This window comes from Zootoca vivipara, chromosome 3 (assembly GCF_965207765.1).
Source record: "Zootoca vivipara chromosome 3, rZooViv2.hap1.1, whole genome shotgun sequence".
In the NCBI taxonomy this organism is placed as follows: domain Eukaryota; kingdom Metazoa; phylum Chordata; class Lepidosauria; order Squamata; family Lacertidae; genus Zootoca; species Zootoca vivipara.
This window is the reverse complement of record NC_142586.1, coordinates 1650928-1671762: the sequence shown is the minus strand read 5'-3', so window position 1 is coordinate 1671762 and position 20835 is coordinate 1650928.

Here is a 20835-nt window from a genome sequence, read left to right as displayed (position 1 = left end):
ACCCTCCCTCCAAACCACCTCCAGACACCCACACAGGATGCTCACCGCCTTCGCGGATTCCAATTACACGAGAGGTTTAAATCGTAATACTCATTACAGACACAGCACCAGTGAAAAGTATGTAACATGTATGTTTAGGTCTAAAATAGATCACCCCCATTTCAACATTTTGCACCTGTATCCATAGTGAGAAAGACAATGCCTAGCACTGTGGACTTTAGTGAATAGGTGAACATGAGAGTATAATGTGGCCCATTGCAATCATTCAAATATCCTTATAGGCAACTGTGCACATGACTGAAACCTTATTAGTAAGGAACAATACTAGCTAACTGCTTGTATAACTTATGAGCACATCTGCAAGGAATTATCCATGTGTCAAACTATCTATTAACTCCAGGTGATTTTGTTGTTTCACTATCCAACCAGACTGACCTTCAAAACACAAAGTTTAGAAAGAACTTAGTTGATGTGTGTCTACAAACTTGCAACACATTTTTATATAAGTGCTAAGCTAACTCTGTTTAATTGATTTTTCCAAGCTGTACACGAAGAAATAGGATTTTTATAGCTCTTGAATAATTCAGAACGCTGGTTCCTAAGGCAAAAAATGGGCTAGAAATAAGCACATAATTATCACTTCAGCAGAGGTCAAAAGGACAAACTGGCCTTAAGTCCATCATGTGTTTGGGCATCTGGATTCTTTGCAGACCTCAGTTACTGTGGAATATTACTCTTCTGAAATAATATTACAAAAGGGGAAAAACGCACTGCTAGGCAGTTTGCTGCAAAAGAAATAGAGGAAGTGTTAATTTTTAAGCAAGTTTGACAAAGATTGAGTTTCATATGACAAATACTGTCAGCAAGGCAGGGTTCTGTCAGTGGAAGAAGTTTAAACATTAACTATGTCTGTCAGGCTGTTGACACAACCACGGCAGACATTTCCCAAGATGCTGAGATGACTGCTGGCATTTGTCAACAATCCTGTCACAGTGACAGCAATAAGACCATGTCTGGAAATGTGACAGTTTTGGTTTTGTGTTCCCCTGAGCATTGGCCCAGGTGTTCAGAGAAAGTGTGGGAAAAACCCACATTTCTGCATTGTCATTCGAAAGCAGGGAGGGAAAAACCAGGAGGAAAATGAGCTGTCACTCCAATTCCCATGATGCTTTTCTGCTTAGCATAACTGTACTCTGTGGCCCAGGGTCCGCTGGTCCATACGCTGACAGATAATTAAGAAAGCAGCAGCTTTTCTAGACGGCTCTTCTTCATGATTTGCATTTTAGCCAGAGGCGACCAGTTATAAAAAAAACATGATGGAAAGATGGTAAGAAGGCAATTAGATGGATGGATGCCTGACTGACAGCTCTCTGGTATTGCTATTCCAGATTCCATCATACACAGCCTGGCAGTTTTCTGCAGGAACTAACTTTTGCACTTTTTAAAGCTGGTAAATGTAGATCTATATTTAGATTGATATTGTTTTCTTTCTATAGTTTTCTGAGATAAACATAAATAATTTCCAACAAAGTCTATGTTCTTTATTATTATTATTTTTTAAAAAGAACAACCACATATTAAAAATAATGATATTTAGCTCTTTCTACCTTCTGTGCCGTGTGTGATTGTTCTCTTGCAGAAATGATTCCTAAAAAAGAACTCTGAGAACTGCTTAAAAAGGGACAGTAAAGTATAGCCAAGGGAAAGTTATCTAATAATTGCAGCTGTGTTTTCAAGGCATCATTTCTGTTTCTGCAAGCTTAGGTAAAACATGGATTCACTTTAAGAGAAACTGCATTTTGAATCTCCTTGTCTGTTATTCATACTAAGTTCATACTAAGTTATTTATTGGGCAGGAAATAATTTCATGCCAAGTTATTTATCACCAAAAGTTTTTTGTTTTCCAGGAAATCTAATTACTGTATTGTGAAACTATTGTGAATATTTTGTAAATGCCTCAAAACGACAACACTTCATGCCAAAACATAGTAGTTGTTCCTAATATTTTGCCCTCTGGAATGACAACGCTAATCTGATGCTTGTGTACATTAAATTCTAAAATATGTTTTTTTATTTATTTGTATTAAATATTTCAGAGTATTCTAGAAACTGTACTATTTTTGTCATGAAAAGCAGAAGAAACTTTTCAAAATTTTGTTTTCCTTTTGACATATCAAATTCAAGACATTGTGGAGTATTAAATGGAACTTTTGCTTGAACTTTAAAAAAAGAAAAGAAAAACCCTGTAAAGTATTTTGTTTTACTCTGATTTTTATAAGTTTGTTTGTTTACTAAAAACAAAACAAAAAGAAAAACCAATTTCCACCTTCCTAGCATGAATAGCATTCAAGGCCGCTTACTTCCACTTCATTAAACATCAAAACATTTGTGAGAAATATAAAATGTTATTTCAAAATAAGAGTGCATTGTTGCAAACAAATAGAAAAGCAGGTAAAACATTCTAGGAGTATAAAGCCAAATAAATATAATATAAGCTAAACAGGCAGGTGAGGTGAAGACCAAACTTAACACAATACCTTAAATCACCCACCCAGGTAAACAGAGCAGATTTCACATGTCAGTTAAAAGCTAGAGAAGATATTAGCATGTTAAGGATAAAACAAGTAGTGTGCTTGAGACTGAATCAGGGCTTTATCCTATGCCATGGGTGGAGCCAGGATTTTTTTTTGGGGGGGAGGCTTTATGTTAGAGGGGGCAGAACCAAGTTATCTGCAACACAATTGGTCAGTTAGTTAAGTATTTTTATTTATTTACTTGATGGGGGACAGCTCATTTCCTATGAATGGTAAATTTCAACAGCAATTGTTATATTGTGTGACGTACACAAAGACATTTGAAGAATGAGAAAGTCTGATAAGATTTTAGTTGCTTGCCAATTAAAATTCAGTGTTAAAGTTTCTACTTAAAAGCTTAAATAGAGGTCACTTAATTAACTACCACTTCGTCTCTGTGAAGACGACACCATCATTCACTAATGGCTTGGCTGGTGAAAACACAGAATTTTACTGCTGTGCAATCATTTGACATTTCCTTATTTGAGCTGACATGACTTAGCCATAGTACAAGTTCAGCCATAGTAGTGCATTTTAGAAATTCAAGGTCTCCCGATTAAGGCACAGCACTAGCAGTGAGGAAGATATCATTCCCATGGGGATTTTCCAACAAAAAAGGAGCTCCTGTATAGTCCTTCTGGCAATGTACAATATGTCATTTTTTGAACTGAAACCACAACCAATGCTTTGGGTTGTACCTGACTAAGAGGTGCCCCTTGTCCCATCCTTTCTGGGTCTGAGTGGTTTCTTGTTTGTCCCACTGCTTTGCCCCAGGAAAGCCCTCTGTTCACTGCTGAATTGGAACAAACACCAATAGGTTTTTATGCGATTCAGCAGTAAACATCTGGTTTTCTCAGGAGGAAGTGGCAGGACGGGCAGAAGTGTGGTTGAGCCCTAAGTCATAGTCAGAGCAGACCCAGTAGACTTAAGTTCACCAATCTAGGGTGGCCATATTTCAAAAAGTAAAAACCAGGACAATTTGTTGAGCTTTTTTTTACTTGCCAAAGATCCAGGACAAACTGCCACCTTCTGGAAATTCCCCCCGGGCATCACTTCTGCCTTTGAAATCCAGATAATGTCTGGAGAATGGCAACCCTAACCGATACTAATTTCAATTCATTGATTTTAATGAGTATGACTTAGATAGATACAATTCTTGGATGCTTTGTAACCAACAGAAAAATCTGGTCATAAATGTCCATTAAAATTATGCCCAATGTTCTGAGCTGTTTCAACTAATATATTTCCAATGACATCTGTGAATTTGAAGATTGTTGGTTCATTTTTCAACCCCATTTCACAGTGGATAATCCAGCTTCATAGTTCTGAAGTTCTGGACCTTTTCATTCAAGGAAACCAAAGATTCCAGTCTTGAGCTGGTGCTCAAATTCCCTTTTCTATGTGGCAGCCCCATTTGTGTACATGCTTGCCAGCTGTCTTGAAAAAGAATTTATAAGAATATTTGCAGAAATAACTAGGCTTAGTACATGTTTCTAAGTTGAGTTGCACTGGAGCAAAGGCTGATGTAATACGTGGGCAATACCTGCCTTAGACTGGGAGCTCTTCCTTACACGTAGCATTTAAGAAGATCTCAGACAACCCAAGGGGCATTCCAGAGTTTATTGTGTTGTTTTCCTACCCCCTCAACCTCATTAATGATGTCACACCCTATTTAAAATGAAATTACACCACCATGCTGGCCAACATGGTATAGCAAAGTTCTTTTGAAACTTTCCTTTTTTTTTCTTCTCCTTGCTTTTCCTCCTTTACCTCCTCCTCCTATTTTGTATCCTTCCTTTCAAAGAAGCCTGGGGTGCCAAACACATCATACCGTATATACTGGTAAACCATCTACTACAAGCGCCCAGATGTAACATAACCAGGCATTGGAAAGATATTTCAGGTGTGGCAGTGGACAACTTGGTAAAAAATTCTCGGAAAAATAGCCATTTTATTATTTATTTGTGGTTTTTTTGTATACCGCCCCTCAGCGTTTTTTTTTTCTAAAAAAAATATTTAGGGGTACTCTCATTTTGACTCAAGAAAATTACCACTTTATAGTTTAAATTGGGGTAAATACATACAGCAAATGGACAAAAGTACAAAGATTCACAAAATGTTTAGGGGTATGTGTCCCCTTGCGTCCCCCCAGAAAAAAACCCCACTGCTGCCCTTCTACTGTAGATCTCAGGGCGGTTCACAATTTAAAATATTAACACAAACCAATGGTATAAAACATTCTCAGGCCAGCTTCAGTAGCTTGCTTCTACCTTCACTCAGAGCATGCAGGACTTTCTTAAGTACCGGTAGTTCCAGAGAATATGGAGATGTCTTTAAGAAAGATTAACCAATAAATTACGGCTGCCCCATGAACAGATTGTAAAAGATAATTTCTCCCCAGTGTGGTTTGACTTTATAATGCATATAAAATGAGCAATCCCTCCCACCAGCCTAGTCTAGCACAATCTGGTCGATTTAAACATGTGCCCCCACTCATCCCCACTCATATGTGCTCCAATTCATCTTAACTGCAATGCAAATGGGAAACAGTTATTAAATAATATACTTGAAATGACACTTGATACTTTCTTGCCACATACAATGTATTAAACTCAAAGTACACTATACATCTCAGAGATACCAAACTGCATACTGTTGACTGTTGATTATTTATGTTCTTTTTATTTTTTCCTTTAAAAAATATTTACCAAGATGTACTGCAATGGCTACTGGAAAAACCATAGCTATGGTTTCCCCAGTAGTGATGTATGGACGTGAGAGCTGGACCATAAAGAAGGCTGATTGCCGAAGAATTGATGCTTTTGAACTTTGGTGCTGGAGGAGACTCTTGAGAGTCCCATGGACTGCAAGAAGAGCAAACCTATCCATTCTTAAGGAAATCAGCCCTGAGTGCTCCCTGGAAGGACAGATCGTGAAGCTGAGGCTCCAATACTTTGGCCACCTCATGAGAAGAGAAGACTCCCTGGAAAAGACCCTGATGTTGGGAAATATTGAGAGTACTAGGAGAAGGGGATGACAGAGGACGAGATGGTTGGACAGTGTTCTCGAAGCTACCAACATGAGTTTGACCATACTGCGGGAGGCAGTGGAAGACAGGAGTGCCTGGCGTGCTATGGTCCATGGTGACACGACTAAACGACTAAAGAACAACAACAACAACAACAACAACAACAACTGCAATGGCTGTAGAAAAGAAATTAAGCATATTGTCTTTAAAGTGTTCTTATAATGCTTTATCTTGCCATGGACAAAAGATAATAATTTTATTGGTTTGTTTACTGATGCTATTTGTAAAACTTAATAAAAGAAATACACCCCCAGTCATATATATGAGTTGCCAGGAACAGTATCTTCCAGCCATCAAATGCTTGGGTAGGAATGTTTTTAGGTCCCTCCTGAAAGTCAGTGATGGGGGAGACTGATTCACCTTACCAGGGAGGGCATCCCCCAAATGGGGAACTACCACTGAAAAGGCCCTATCATGGGTCAACACTGACTGGGCAGCCCCGATTGGTGGTGCCACTGAAAGGACTCACCTGGCCGTCATAGGTTCCATGATGCTTGATACAAAGGAAGGTGCTCTTTTGGTACCCAGGCTGTTTACAGCTTTATATGCTAGTACTGAAATGCTGAATTGGGCCCCATAGTTCACTGGCAGTCAGTGCAGTGACTTCAGCCCATTGGGCTGCCCCACTGGGCAGACCTAGCAACAGCCTTCTGCCCTAGCTGCATCCTCTGGATCATCTTCAAGGGCAGCCCTACATAGAGGGGGTTACAGTAGTTCAGACAGAAGATCATCAGAGCATGGACAACCAATTTATTGTTCATAATGATGAATTGTTATTCACTTACTAATATGAATTTATATCTCACCTTTCTTACAAGGAGCTCAAGGTGGCATCCATGGTTCTCCTCCTCTCCATTGTATTCCCACAACAACCCAGGGGGACATGTGAGGCTGAGAGGTCATCCAGGTGAGCTTCAAGGCTGAGTAGGGATTTGAACCCTGGTGCAGTGCTGTACCCATTACACAACAGCGATGTCTAGCATAATGTGTACATATCAAAACTAGATGACTGTTGATATCTAAGGAATGCTTGGATTTCATCTGATGTAATTTAAAGGCAACTTATTATATGTGCTTTTGTATATGCTTCAATTTTAGTATGCAGTAAATTTATTTAAAATAAAGCCTAATGTAACAATGAGAAAAAGTTCTGATTTTGCATGTAAATACAGCAAGCTTCGAAAGCAGAGAAGGCATTTTAATGAGTAGTGTCAACTTTTTAACATCTGGTTTTATTTTTATGGAAACTGCTTATATGCTTTATTGATTAAGCAGTAAATATGTGGGACCCAGGTGGCGCTGTGGGTTAAACCACAGAGTCTAGGGCTTGCCGATCAGAGTCTAGGGCTTGCTGATCAGAAGGTCAGCGGTTCGAATCCCTGCAACGGGGTGAGCTCCCGTTGCTCGGTCCCAGCTCCTGCCCACCTAGCAGTTCGAAAGCACATCAAAAGTGCAAGTAGATAAATAGGGACCGCTCTGGCGGGAAGCTAAACGGCGTTTCCGTGCACTGCCAGAAGCAGCTTTGTCATGCTGGCCACATGACCCGGAAGCTGTCTGCGGACAAACACGAGATGAGCGCCACAACCCCAGAGTCGAACACGACTGGACCTGATGGTCAGGGGCCCCTTTACCTTTACCTTTTATGTGTGTAAGTAAGTAAATATCCATGCTACAGATCCTAACTGGTATAATGCTAGTTGCTTCTCCCAAGAAAATCCTGTTAACTATATGGATCTTTCAGAGAATTCTCTGTTTCTACACTAGATTCTTTGCATGAAACTAAGACATTCAAACTGGTATAAAAATCATGTTCTGTAGCTTTGCCTTATTTCTGAGTTTAAACACCAGGAAATGAAATTGAAAGGGTATTCTACATAGAAAAATCTCAGACATGAATTTACCAGCTTTAAAAATAAACTGGGGAAAAATGGAGGTGGGGGGCATAAAAAGTTACACAGACCCAGAATACTCAATCTAGAATTAACACAGTATTGTTTGGGAAACTGAACCAGGAAGGACTATCAGGAGGATAGCAATGTGACTGCTGTCTATAGGACCGTTAAAGTTGGCATTTTGAGTAGACTTAAATTCTATAATTAAAGCTCATGGGAGACCTGCAGAATAGGAACTATAATAATAAGTCTAAAAGTCCCAACAGAGGAAAATGTCTCATTATGAGATAAATTCTACAGGCTAACAATGGTAAAATGATATATTCCTTCTCCCTTTCTCAGCCTTTATCATTTGGAATCTCATACTGTTTTAATGGCAGTCTGAATGAATATTGATACATAGCATCACCATAACTGAATCAATACAAAGTATAACCAAAGTATGACTCATAACCCCAGAGTTATGCAGATGAAACCCCATTTAACCAAGAAGTCACATTTAGTTTCACTTGTTTGCCCATCATCTATGCCAGGCATCCCCAAACTTTGGCCCTCCAGATGTTTTGGACTACAATTCCCATCATCCCTGACCACTGGTCCTGTTAGCTAGGGATCATGGGAGTTGTAGGCCAAAACATCTGGAGGGCTGCAGTTTGGGGATGCCTGATCTATGCTATGAGTGTGTGGGTATCAATTGTGCCATTGACTAATGTTAGTTTTGTTTAAGTCTATAGCTCATAATAGTGTGTAAAACTGCATGGTTTTCCCTTTGTAGGAATAGAATGGCTCATCCTTCCCCAACCTGGTACCCTCCAGATGTTTTGAACTACAACTCTCACCAGCCCCAACCAGCTTGGCTAATGGTGAGGAATGATGGGAGATGCTGTCCAAAACATCTGGAGGATACCAGGTTGGGGAAGGATGAGCCATTGCATTCCTACAAAGGGGAAACCATGCAGTTTTCCTCGCTGTTATGTACCTATCACCTGCCTAATATGTGAGGAGCAATTTTTGTTAGGCTTGCCTTGTCTAAAACAAGTGTTAAGAAACCCATTCATCACTTGCCAGCCACTTGGGCTTGGATCTTCAGAAAATGTGAAGTAGTAGTAGCTAGTGGATGATGGGGACCTGCTGAATAGTTCTTTTACAGAGAACTCCAAATACAGTAACTGTTTGGAGAATGGGAGAGGGGGTTGAATGACTTGTCCATTTCAGGCTTTAAGAAGATTTGAAGTTGTTAAGATATGAACAGTGATGATCTGTATGTTACACGACGTAGTATGGTATAGATATTAACAGAGCCAGCTAATCTTGAACAACTTCAGTGTGATTGCCTCTTGCAAGAATTGGGAAAATCTCTTTTATATGTATTTCATTGGGCCACAAGCTTGTGCTTATGTTATTGGGAAGAGTGGAGAATAAAACATGAAAGAAAAATGGAGCTGCCACTGTTTCTATTTCTGCCATGAAGCTAATTTGTTAAGGTAAAAAAGGTAAAGGTAAAGGACCTCTGGATGGTTAAGTCCAGTCGAATTCAACTATGGGGTATGGTGCTCATCTTGTTTTCAGGTTGAGGGAGCTGGCGTTTGTCCACAGACAGCTTTCCGGGGCATGTGGCCAGCAGGACTAAACCGCTTCTGGTGCAACAGTTTTTTTGCATTCAGTCCTAAACAACTTAGTGGCAACGAATGTCCCACTGAATTCAATGCAAATTATCAAGCACACATAGGATAAAACCACACAGATTGTTTAGTTTGCTGTTATGGATAAGAGCTCTGGATTATTTAAATTACTATCACTTACCAAGCTTTTAAATATTACATTGTAAACAGCTTTCAAAGAGAAAGAGAGGGGGGGATAAAATGTTTTATCAAAGATAATTAAATTACCAAAGCTAATGAGAAATTGTGGTAAAGGCTTCAAAATTTAATGCAGATGAATGATATATTGAAAAAAATGTTTGGTATTATCTAGGTCAAAATATCTCTGAATTGTTTCAAAATCAGGTACTTGTAGTGATTTATCCATCATAAATAAAATGAAAATGAGTAATTTTCCCACTTTCCTTTTCTAAGCTATTTGTGGGTAGTGGGTGGGAGATAAAAGAACTGATGAGAACCTCTCTTTTCTTCCTTAGTTCCAAAGAAAAACAGCAAGTCAAATGTATAAATAGCAATCTTCCTTTTTCATTGTACATGTCGCTTGTTAAAGCTCCCGATCCTTTGTTGTTTGTTTTTTTACTGCAGGAGAATGTTCTGTCTTGGATGATTTTGGACATCTTGTTATATCCCATTCCAAAATCTGTCAAACATGGCATGACAACTGGGACATTGCAGAATACTCTCCTTCAGTTCAAGATCAACAACGCCCACATGGAAGATTTACTAAGCATTTTACATTTTCAGATGCAGCTGTGGGGCACACAACATATTACTGTAAAATCACTGTGTTATTCATCCAATTGGTTGTAGCTGTAAGTGTTCTCTTGAAACTTGAACATTTCTGGTAAGACTGGGGCATTTTACTGACAGAACAGCTCCTGGATTTGTCTCGGCATTCAGACCCAGAATATGTTTTAGAGGAGATAAGAAACCAATATTCTATCGACCTGAGACATAACATATTCCATTGCAAATATTTTGAAGAAGGAAATAAGTAGTCGAGCTGGTTGTATTCTGGTGTATTGAATTAATGTTAAAACAGTGGGGAATTTGAAGTTTTTGCATAACATGTCACATAATCAATGGCACCTTTTCTTTAGCTCAAAGGAAAGTGCCCAGTGCTTGCACTTCATGGAGTGTGGAACCCAGACCACATTCAGAAAAGTGTTATGAGCATGGCTGTGTTGTGAATGGGCCTGTCACTAAAGTTTGCTAACCTTGGAACAAATGGAATATACCGGTAAAAGATTTAACAAAAGGTGTTTGATAATCTACCACAGGCAACCCCAAACTTCGGCCCTCCAGATGTTTTGGACTACAATTCCCATCTTCCCCGACCACTGGTCCTGTTAGCTAGGCATCATGGGAGTTGTAGGCCAAAACATCTGGAGGGCCACAGTTTGGGGATGCCTGATCTACCACTACTACCACTACTACTCCTACTCTAAATTTATACCTGGCCCTTTCCCCCAAAGGAGCTCAAGGCAGTAAACACAACAATAACAATATCATTATAAGCATTCTAAATCCCATTAATGACCCGGCTATGGTATCATCTGCCAGGTCCAGCATCCTATTTTCACAGTAGCCAATCTGATGCCTATGGGAAGCCTGGAAGCAGCAGCACTCTCCCTACTTCTGATTACCAGTATGTGGTATCCTGAGGCAGGGTGAGGGTGGCGCTGTGGGTTAAACCACTGACCTTGCCGATCAGAAGGTCGACAGTTAGAATCCCCGCGATGGGGTGAGCTCCCGTTGCGCAGCCCCAGCTCCTGCCAACCTAGCAGTTCAAAAGCATTGCCAGGGCAAGTAGATACATTGGTACCACTGCGGCGGGAAAGTAAACGGCATTTCCCTGTGCTCTGGCACTCATCACAGTGCTCCATGCGCCAGAAGTGGATTAGGCTGGATCTAGACATATCAAAAAATGCATTTCAGGAAAACGCATTCTAAACTTCATGAAGGGAAATCACGTTGGCAAAAGACGGGACTCCACAGTGCCATCTGATGCCTCAGAAAGCACTTTTTCTTTGCCAATATAGCTGAGTCCCCAGTCATGCTGGCCACATAACCCGGAAAGCTGTTTGCGGACAAACACCGGCTCCCTTGGCCTGAAGCGAAATTAGCACCACACCCCAGTCCAGGGGTCCTTTACCTTTACTTTTATACTGAGGCATGCTGCCTCTGACCATTAAGGTAAAACATGGTCCTAGAATCACGGAATCATAGAACTTTAAAGTTCGAAGGGACCCCAAGGATAATCCAGTCCAACCAGGGCTGAAGCATCCATGATAGATGACCATCCGACCTCTGCTTAAAAACCTCTAAGGAAGGAGACGCATCATGCTTAGTAGCCACTGGTAGCCTTTTCCTCCATGAATTTGTCTAATCTTTTTTCAGAGCTGTTCAGTGTGGTGGCCATCACTACATCACATGGGAGGGAACATTGTATTTTTACCATGCACTCTGTGAAGAAGCATTTTCTTTTGTCTGTGCTGAATCCTGCAACATTTCAGAGGTCTCCAAGTTCTAGTATTATGAGAGAGGGAGAAAGACATCTCCCTATCCACTTTATGCACACCATGCCTAACTGTATACATAACTGTTAAAAGCTAAGGTGCTAGTGGGCTCAAACTGACCAGCAACTTTGCTTAAGGTCTTCTTGAGCCTTTCTAGTTGCTGGAAGCAACACAGGTCATTGGCTCCTTCCTCCTGATTCTAGTTCTCCCTCCTGAAAGGGCATTTGATAGGTTAGAATGGAAATAGTTACTGTACTCCAATGTGAACTCGCTGCCCTCAACAAAAAAGGTTTGACAATAAGAGTATTGGCTTTGTAATAAAATACATTCATTTCCATCAGTTTGTCTTTACAGTGATACCTCCAGTTGCGGATGGGATCTGTTCCGGAGCTCCAGTCGGATCCCGAGGTTTCTGCAACCAGAGGTGCCTGTTCTGTGCATGCCTAGAGCGCTTCTGTGCATGCATGAGCAGCGAAACCCAGAAAAATACTTCCAGGTTTGCCGCTTTTGCAACCCAAGTTTACGTTACCCGAGGGTAACGTAAGCTGAGGTTCTACCATATTATTAAATGGTTAGTAAAAAATTATTAATAGCAGAAGAGATTCAGGACTAAGGCTGTACCTTGTCATCAGTACTATTTGCAATATCAACATAAACATTTGCACTATCTATTAAACCAAACCCCAAAATTCATTGCAAAGCTGTAAATGGCATCGGGTATAATAAACCTCTGCACTGATGATTCACCCAGCTGAAATTGAAGAATTGAGTCAAGAAACAGAAGCACCTTATTACACAACATTAACACAGCTGTAGAATCAACATACGAAAATCGAAGTGCTAGGTTTAAATGTTAAAAAACAAAACAAAATAAAAATTACCGTATTGGCCCGAATATAAGCTGCACCCTCAAATAAGCCGCACCTTTAAAATTGAAGGGGAAAAAAGAGACAATAGCCGGGCTGCTCTCTGGGGAGGGGGAGCCGTGCTGCCTTGCCAGTGGCCTCCCCGCCTTCCCCCCAATGGCTCAGGGGAGGCTTGGGAGTGTCAGGCAGGTGGCGCACCGTTGCCCCATGTTCTCAGGCTGCTTCCTGGGGGCACTTTGCCGGTAGTGTAGTGTCGCAAATATAAGCCACACTTTAAATTTTCACTGTCGGAATTTTGAAAAAAAAAGTGTGGCTTATATTCAGGCCAATACGGTAATTACTCCAGGATATTTTAAACCTAAAATTACTGGCTAACAGGTCCAATAACAATCAGCAACAATTTTGGCCTTTATAACATTAACATTCAACCGTTAATTAATTAAATGCACTCAAAGTTTAAAAGATAGTCTAAATAAAAAAAATAATTGATAGGACAGAATGATTATTGTAAAAATGTGTGTATTACCACAGCTGATTTTTTTGTTTTTGTTTTAAAATTAACTAAATAAATGGATAATTTGTTGAAAGAGTGCCAACAAAAGTTTTACAGATTTATATTGGCTGCTAAAATAACCCACCCCATAGAATTGCCCCATCTTCTCCGTTACTACCATGTTACTAATCTTTTCTGGATAACCAATTAGCTAAAAGAGGAAAGTGATTCAGCAATTTAAAATACTGAACAAGCCTTATGTTAAATGTTTCTGTAGCCCACCCTCTGCTTAACAAAGATGAAAAGCAACACATTGTAAAGTTTCAAAACGCTACTCTCCAAACCACAGCAACGTTTTACTCTCAATCTCCCCACTTGCTCTTAAAATATCCAGAATTCAATTTCTATGAACAAGTTTAAAATTCAGATTTATGAAGAAAACATAACAAGGGCAATTCAATGGCATTTAATGGAAACTAAAGGAGAAGGTGGAAACTATAAAGCTGCTGGAAACAGAAACTGCTGGTACTGTGCCAAGAACATAGCAAACTTTTCACATGTGGTGAACATATTACAGAGCTCAAGCATTTTGAAAGATGCTTGTCCAAGCAATGTCATCCATGCTAATGTACTTATGGGCCTCTTGTTTGTCTTCTTAATTTTATACCAAATTTGGTCTCTAGGCAGAAACATGAAGTATTACTAAATGCACTAGCAGTTGCTAGATGAATTTTTGCACACCACGGGAAATATCTTTGAAACAAGAATGGCTGGAAAAAAATGTGGGTTACTCTTTCATTAGTCAAACTGATGTCCCTTTATCGATCTTCAAACGCATTTCACAGTGTTAATGAAATGAGAACATTCAACCATTTTATAAGGAAGTGTGGCCAATTTGAATGATTGTTTATGTAATTTTATTTAACATATTTCTTGCCCACCTTTCCAGTCAAAGTTTGCACAAGTAAAATTACAAAATATTAGCAATACAACAACCATAAAATATCCCAAAACAGCAGGCAATAAACATACGCAGCCAGTCAAGTAAGTTTCTTGCTGAATGGAGCTGGTGGGAAATGAAGCAGACTTAAATGAATTCTGAACCAAATTCGGCAGCCGACAAAGAACCCCAAGACAGAGGTGGGTTGCATTCTGAAGTGCTCCATTGAGATCTGATCCAATTCTCGTGGTCAGTGCATACCACTATTTTATATGTACCATTTTTTTTTGTTAAACTTTTGATTCTTTTAACAATTAATCTTTAAAAAACAAATAGTGGTAGAGACATGATATGAACTGAAACCAGTCAGTGCCTCCAACTATAGACCCTCCCCTCTCGCAAAGGGCATTTTCTCAATGACATCTTATAACTTAGGTAAATATATCAAGTAAATGCTTGGGTAAATGCTTGCTAGTTTTTTTTTCATTTTCTTTAAGATATCAAGGACATTTTTTTATTATCAGTGTTATATCCAACAATATTAGAAGTTGAGATTTTTGAGGAACCTTTTAATTAGCTGGCAATGATTGTGTTATGAGTGGTTGCATTTGGCTGGCTGTACTGTAGACAGAGATACTGTTGACTTTCCCCTTATCTGAATGTATCTGATTCACAATGTATTCTACATACATAGGAATGTATACTACTACAAATATATTCCTTACTTGGACTGTAAGAAAAGGGACAGATGTTTAAGTGAAATAAAAACAGAAATTATCAACACACCTCACCAGTACAGTAAGATAAGATAAGATAAGATAAGATAAGATAAGATATCTTTATTGTCATTGTCCCCTTGTGGGAACAATGAAATTACTCGGTTGCTACATCCACTCAGATAAGCATTCCGCATAATCCAAAATTACAGAACCTAATTAAAAACAGTAAATATAATACAAAATAACAAGTAAAATAAGATGACTTCAAAGTCCAGGCTTTCCATTTAAGGCCAAAATCGCTCTAGAGAAGAAACTGTTACTGAGACGGCTCGTTCTTGCCTGCATTGTTCTATATCTCTGTCCCGATGGCAGGAGCTGAAAGAAATGGTGACCAGGGTGTGTTGGATCTCTTGATATGTCTAGTGCTTTCCTATGGCACGTGGTGGTGTAGATTTGTTCTAAGGTGGAGAGTGAGCAGCCAATAATGCTCTCTGCTGTTTTAATAATTCTGCACAGCCCTGCTCTGTCCTGAGAAGTACAGCTTCCGTACCACACACATAAACCATACGTGAGCACGCTCTGTATGGCACAGTGATAGAAGGCAAGCAGCAGCTTTTGTGGAAGATGGTTTTTCCTTAAAATTCTCAAAAAATACAGTCTCTGCTGCGCCTTCTTCACAAGCGCCCTTGTATTAACACTCCAGGACAGATCCTCCTGTAACTCAATGCCTAGAAATCTAAAGGTTGTTACCCTATCCACACAAATTCCGTCAATCAAAAGTGGCTGGACCTTGTTCCTCTGTCTCCTAAAGTCCACCACAAGCTCCTTTGTTTTCTTTGTATTTATGAGAAAGTTATTAACTCTGCACCACTCTGTCAGCCGCTCCACCTCATCTCTATAGTCCGTTTCACCCTCCTTATCAGAGATGAGCCCACACAGTTCTGTTGGTTTCTGTGTGGCCTAAAGGCCTATTTAGATATTTAATGTTTTATTATGTTTTTATATATGTTGGAAGCTACCCAGAGTGGCTGGGGAAGCCCAGTAAGATGTGTGGGGTATAAATCGTAAAATTATCCTTATGGAATGGGACGTCCCTACTGTATTTTCACTGGAGAAATGTTGGAGGGTATGTAAAGTGCGCGCGCGCACACACCACCCTGCATGAATTCTGGGCAATGTACTTCACCCCTCGAAGGTTACAATTGCCACAACCTTTAAGAGTACCCAGAATTCTTTGAGGACAAAATAATCTTTGAATGTGTTTTAAACGGTATAGTGTGTACACAAATCTAAGACAATCACCCTTTGGCTTGCATCTCCTCTACTCCTCCTCATGTTTTATTTCCTGATTTTAGAATGCCCAGATACCGCTCATGACCTGAGTAAATCCTATGTGTTGCTTTCTGCACCCACTTACTTATTGGTGCTCGAGGATTTTTGGTAGAGTCCCGCACAAGAATGAACTAAATCAGAACATTTAGCTTCATTTTCTCTTGCTCTCCTGGCATGGGACAAGTTGCCAAACAGCATATATTCAAGTCCAATTTCTATCTCTGCTCCCTTCTTTCCTCCCAGCTAATTGTGCTTCACAAAATATATTTGTTAACTTTTAATAGTATAGTATGCAAAGCTCAAAATGATGCAAGAACACTAGGTGGCAATGTTGGTACAATTTGAAATAAACTCTCACCATCACTCTCAAATGCTATATGCAATTTCAAACCTGGAAAAAGGTTGCGCTATTATAAAGACACCATTATGTCTTCTGCTGCTAATTTGAAGAAAATTGAGAGCTAAGTTTCTGTTTTGCGATCGTAACTTTGCTGGGGCAAAATAACTTACTTCTCACAGGGCAACCTGAAAGACCCAGCTGTAGCACAAACAATAAAGTTGATGCAGCCAGTGCTATTTTTCTAGAAAAAGAGGCGCTGGAAGTCACCATGAACACCTGCCTTGTTTTCTTATAATGGCAATGGTGTCCACCTGAGAGGTGCCGGAACTGAGTTCCGACAGGTTCTGGCTGAAGAAAAGCCCTGGATGCAGCTGTGTTAAAATACCATCCCTAACAGGTTCTGTTGATAATATATCTCAGGAATTGGGAACATCAGGTCTGGGGGCCAAAGGTGGTCCTCCAAGTCCTCTCTCTCTGGTCTTTGGGGATTTCCTCTGGCCACAATGCTGAGCAATTCTACTCAGTGGTGGAGTTTCATGCTCTGGCACCAGCAGATGGGAACGTGGCTGGTGCACCGCCTGCGGGGGCGTGGCGTCCAGTGGGGGGGGGCAGCTGTGATAGCACTCCACCAGGATCGTTGTGCCAGGGGCGGTGCGCTCCCCCTGCCCCCTCTTCCTCTGCCAGTGATTCTACTCTGCACCCTCCTTGAGTCTTTCTCCCTGGAATGTGTCCTTTAACTCTCCTAATGCCTCTTGGTTTTCTGGATAGAGGGATATCAAAAGGTATGTGAGTGTGTTGCAACTCGGTAAAATTCACATGCATTGCTCTGCCCCTTCATGGCAAGCATCTTTAGCACTTAGCAAAGAAGCTTTGGGCTGCTATCAAATGAGATGCATAGCCAGACAGCAGCTTCCGGCAGCGTTCCTGAGGAATATGAGCTCATTCCTCATGAGCAATGGCCTCCAGTTCACTAATAGTCATGGGTTTGCGTGCTGCAACCGCCTTCTTCAAACCCCATGGGGTTCAAGTCAGGGGACTGGGATGACCATTGTAGAACCTTCTAGGACTTCTTCTGCAACTAAGCCTCAGGGGAATTGGAGGTATGCTTGGGAACAGTCCTTTTTTCAGGGGGTACTCAAGGTTACGCAGTACTGGCACCTCTTTGTTGTTGTCAAAAAGTGTGACACGTACTGTAACAACTTCGTAGTGAGTACGGTACCTATTATTCTAGGAAAAAACCACTGCTTGGGATCATTGTCTTGTTTGGACAACGTCCAGTGATTCCCCAGCTTCAGCTTCCTCACAGATGGCGTGACGCTTCCTCCTAGGCTTTCCTGATACTTCAATGAATCCACCCTGCCTTCAACACACTGCAAGTTTCCAGTGTCAGAGTATGCAAAGCAGCCCTAGAGCGTATGCTTCATTCTTCTTCCTGGAGACATAGCGCTGATCCATAGGGCTGAAAAGTTTCCATTTTCTTCCCTCACGCCACACAACAGAACCCCAAAACCTCTGTCGCTTATTTATATGATTTTGAGCATATTGGAGGTGACTTTTCTTGTGCTTTTGGGTCAGTAATGGTGTTCTTCTTAGAGCTCTGCCATGCAAACCTTCTGTGTTTAGTACGCGCCTTACTGTGCTCACTGAAATCTCAGTGCTTGCTGCCACCAAGTCTTGCTGCAGCCCAGGGGTTTTCCCAGCCTGCCTTCTTAGAAATTGAGTTTGAATCCACAGATAGCTTCCTTTTTCTGCCCCATCCAGGTAGTATGACTACTGTTCTTCAACTTTGAACTTGCAAACTATGCTTCCAACAGTATCTCTAGGAACATGCCGTGCCTTTGCTATCTTTTTGTATCCTCTTGCTTGTTTGTGAAGGGTAAGGATATCTTCTCTTACCTTCTTGTAGCATTCTCTTGACTTAGCCATATTTCTAACACGCAGCCAAATTTAGCACTCAACTCGATCAATCTGCAAATTTGCACTCTTACAAGTGAATGCAGTGTCCGTACTATTCGTCAGGAGTCCTGCCTTTAGTGTGTCACAAGCTGTACTTTGAAACTTCCTGCCTATTGACATTCGGCAAGCAGCATCATGCTGTTCTTTTAGATGCAGTTTTTGTGTTTGGTTGTTTTTAGCAGCTTTAAATTTTTCCGAAGTTTGTATTTATTACAGATATGTTTTCCACCCTGGGCTCTTTTGGGAGAAAGCACAGGATATAATTTTTGATAAATAAAAAAATGTGGTGATATGAACTTAAATGCTTCTAATAAACTGCAAGAGGGCAAAGTTTAAAATAATATAAGCATTAGTAAAAAAACAAACTTAAAATCCCCCAAATGTAAGCATGAAGAGAAATATCCCACATTCCACCGCTAGTTCAATATTATAAGTGCAAATAACTCATGTCTCAAAACACACCTGAAAATAAGACACCGTCTTATATTTATTTTTCCTAAAAACACACACACTATGGCTTATTTTCAGGGGATATATTATTTTTTTAATTAAGTATGGTACAGTTTAAACTGCCTATCACTATGGCTTATTTTCGGGCTTATATTCCTTGAATGCTTTAAAAATCCTGCTATGGCTTATTTTATGGCTACGTCTTATTTTAGGAGAAACAAGGTAACACTCGTATTGTATTAACTTGAAAATTTGAGACAAACTCTATTGGGTGGATTTACTTGGGGCATTGTATAAACAAAGGAAGAAGGCTTAGGTTCTTGCATTTAAGAATTTCTCTATCTATCATCTATCATCTATCTATCTATCTATCTATCTATCTATCTAATCTACAGTTAGAACTGGATATGGAACAACTGAGTGGTTCAAAATTGGGAAAGGAGTACGACAAGGTTGTATATTGTCTCCCTGCTTATTTAACTTATATGCAGAATTCATCATGCGAAAGGCTGGACTAGATGAATCCCTAGCCGGAATTAAGATTGCCGGAAGAAATATCAACAACCTCAGATATGCAGATGACACAACCTTGATGGCAGAAAGCGAGGAGGAATTAAAGAACCTTTTAATGAGGGTGAAAGAGGAGAGCGCAAAATATGGTCTGAAGCTCAACATCAAAAAAACCAAGATCATGGTCACTGGTCCCATCACCTCCTGGCAAATAGAAGGGGAAGAAATGGAGGCAGTGAGAGATTTCACCTTCTTGGGCTCCTTGATCACTGCAGATGGTGACAGCAGTCACGAAATTAAAAGACGCCTGCTTCTTGGGAGAAAAGCAATGACAAACCTAGACAGCATCTTAAAAAGCAGAGACATCACCTTGCCGACAAAGGTCCATATAGTTAAAGCTATAGTTTTCCCAGCAGTGATGTATGGAAGTGAGAGCTGGACCATAAAGAAGGCTGATCGCCGAAGAATTGATGCTTTTGAATTGTGCTGCTGGAGGAGACTCTTGAGAGTCCCATGGACTGCAAGAAGATCAAACCTATCCATTCTGAAGGAAATCAGCCCTGAGTGCTCCCTGGAAGGACAGATCGTGAAGCTGAGGCTCCAATACTTTGGCCACCTCATGAGAAGAGAAGAATCCTTGGAAAAGACCCTGATGTTGGGAAAGATTGAGGGCACTAGGAGAAGGGGACGTCAGAGGACAAGATGGTTGGACAGTGTTCTCGAAGCTACGAACATGAGTTTGACCAAACTGCGGGAGGCAGTGCAAGACAGGAGTGCCTGGCGTGCTATGGTCCATGGGGTCACGAAGAGTCGGACACGACTAAACGACTAATCAACAACAACAACAATCTATCTAATCTCTATCTATCATCTGTCCCTAGTGATAGCTTTCTCCTTCCTGCACTCCTACTGCTTTATACTCCAAGGTGGAAATGCTAAAAAAAATCAAAGTGAATTTAAATTATCCAACTCTCCCAAGGAAAATGAAAACAAAGACAGGGCTATCAAAAGAAAGCCAGGAAATGTACATAAAGCCCACTAGGGCAGGGGGTCTGCTGGCTGTCTGCTAGCCTCCAGCACACCTCCAATTGGCAATCAAGAGAGGCCCATTTCCTCTTGTAGGATTCTTTTCATTGTTGCTATTTCTTGATATTGATATCCTAGTATTTGAAAGAAGTTTTTCCCGACTAAATTGGATGCTGGATGGCCATGAACTTGAACAGATTACAGTGGTGCCTCGCTAGACAAATTTAATTTGTTCCACGGGTCTATTCTTATAACGAAAAATTCGTCTAGCGAATCCCATAGGAATGCATTGAATTTTTTTGATTTTTTTTTTTTGCCCATAGGAACGCATTAATTGAATTTCAATGCATTCCTATGGGAAACCGCGATTCGCTAGACAATTTTTTTGTAAAATGAATTCGTCTAGCGAGGCAACCTCCGCTAGAAAAATCCTTTCTTTAAAGCAAAAATTTCGTCTTACAGGGTGTTCG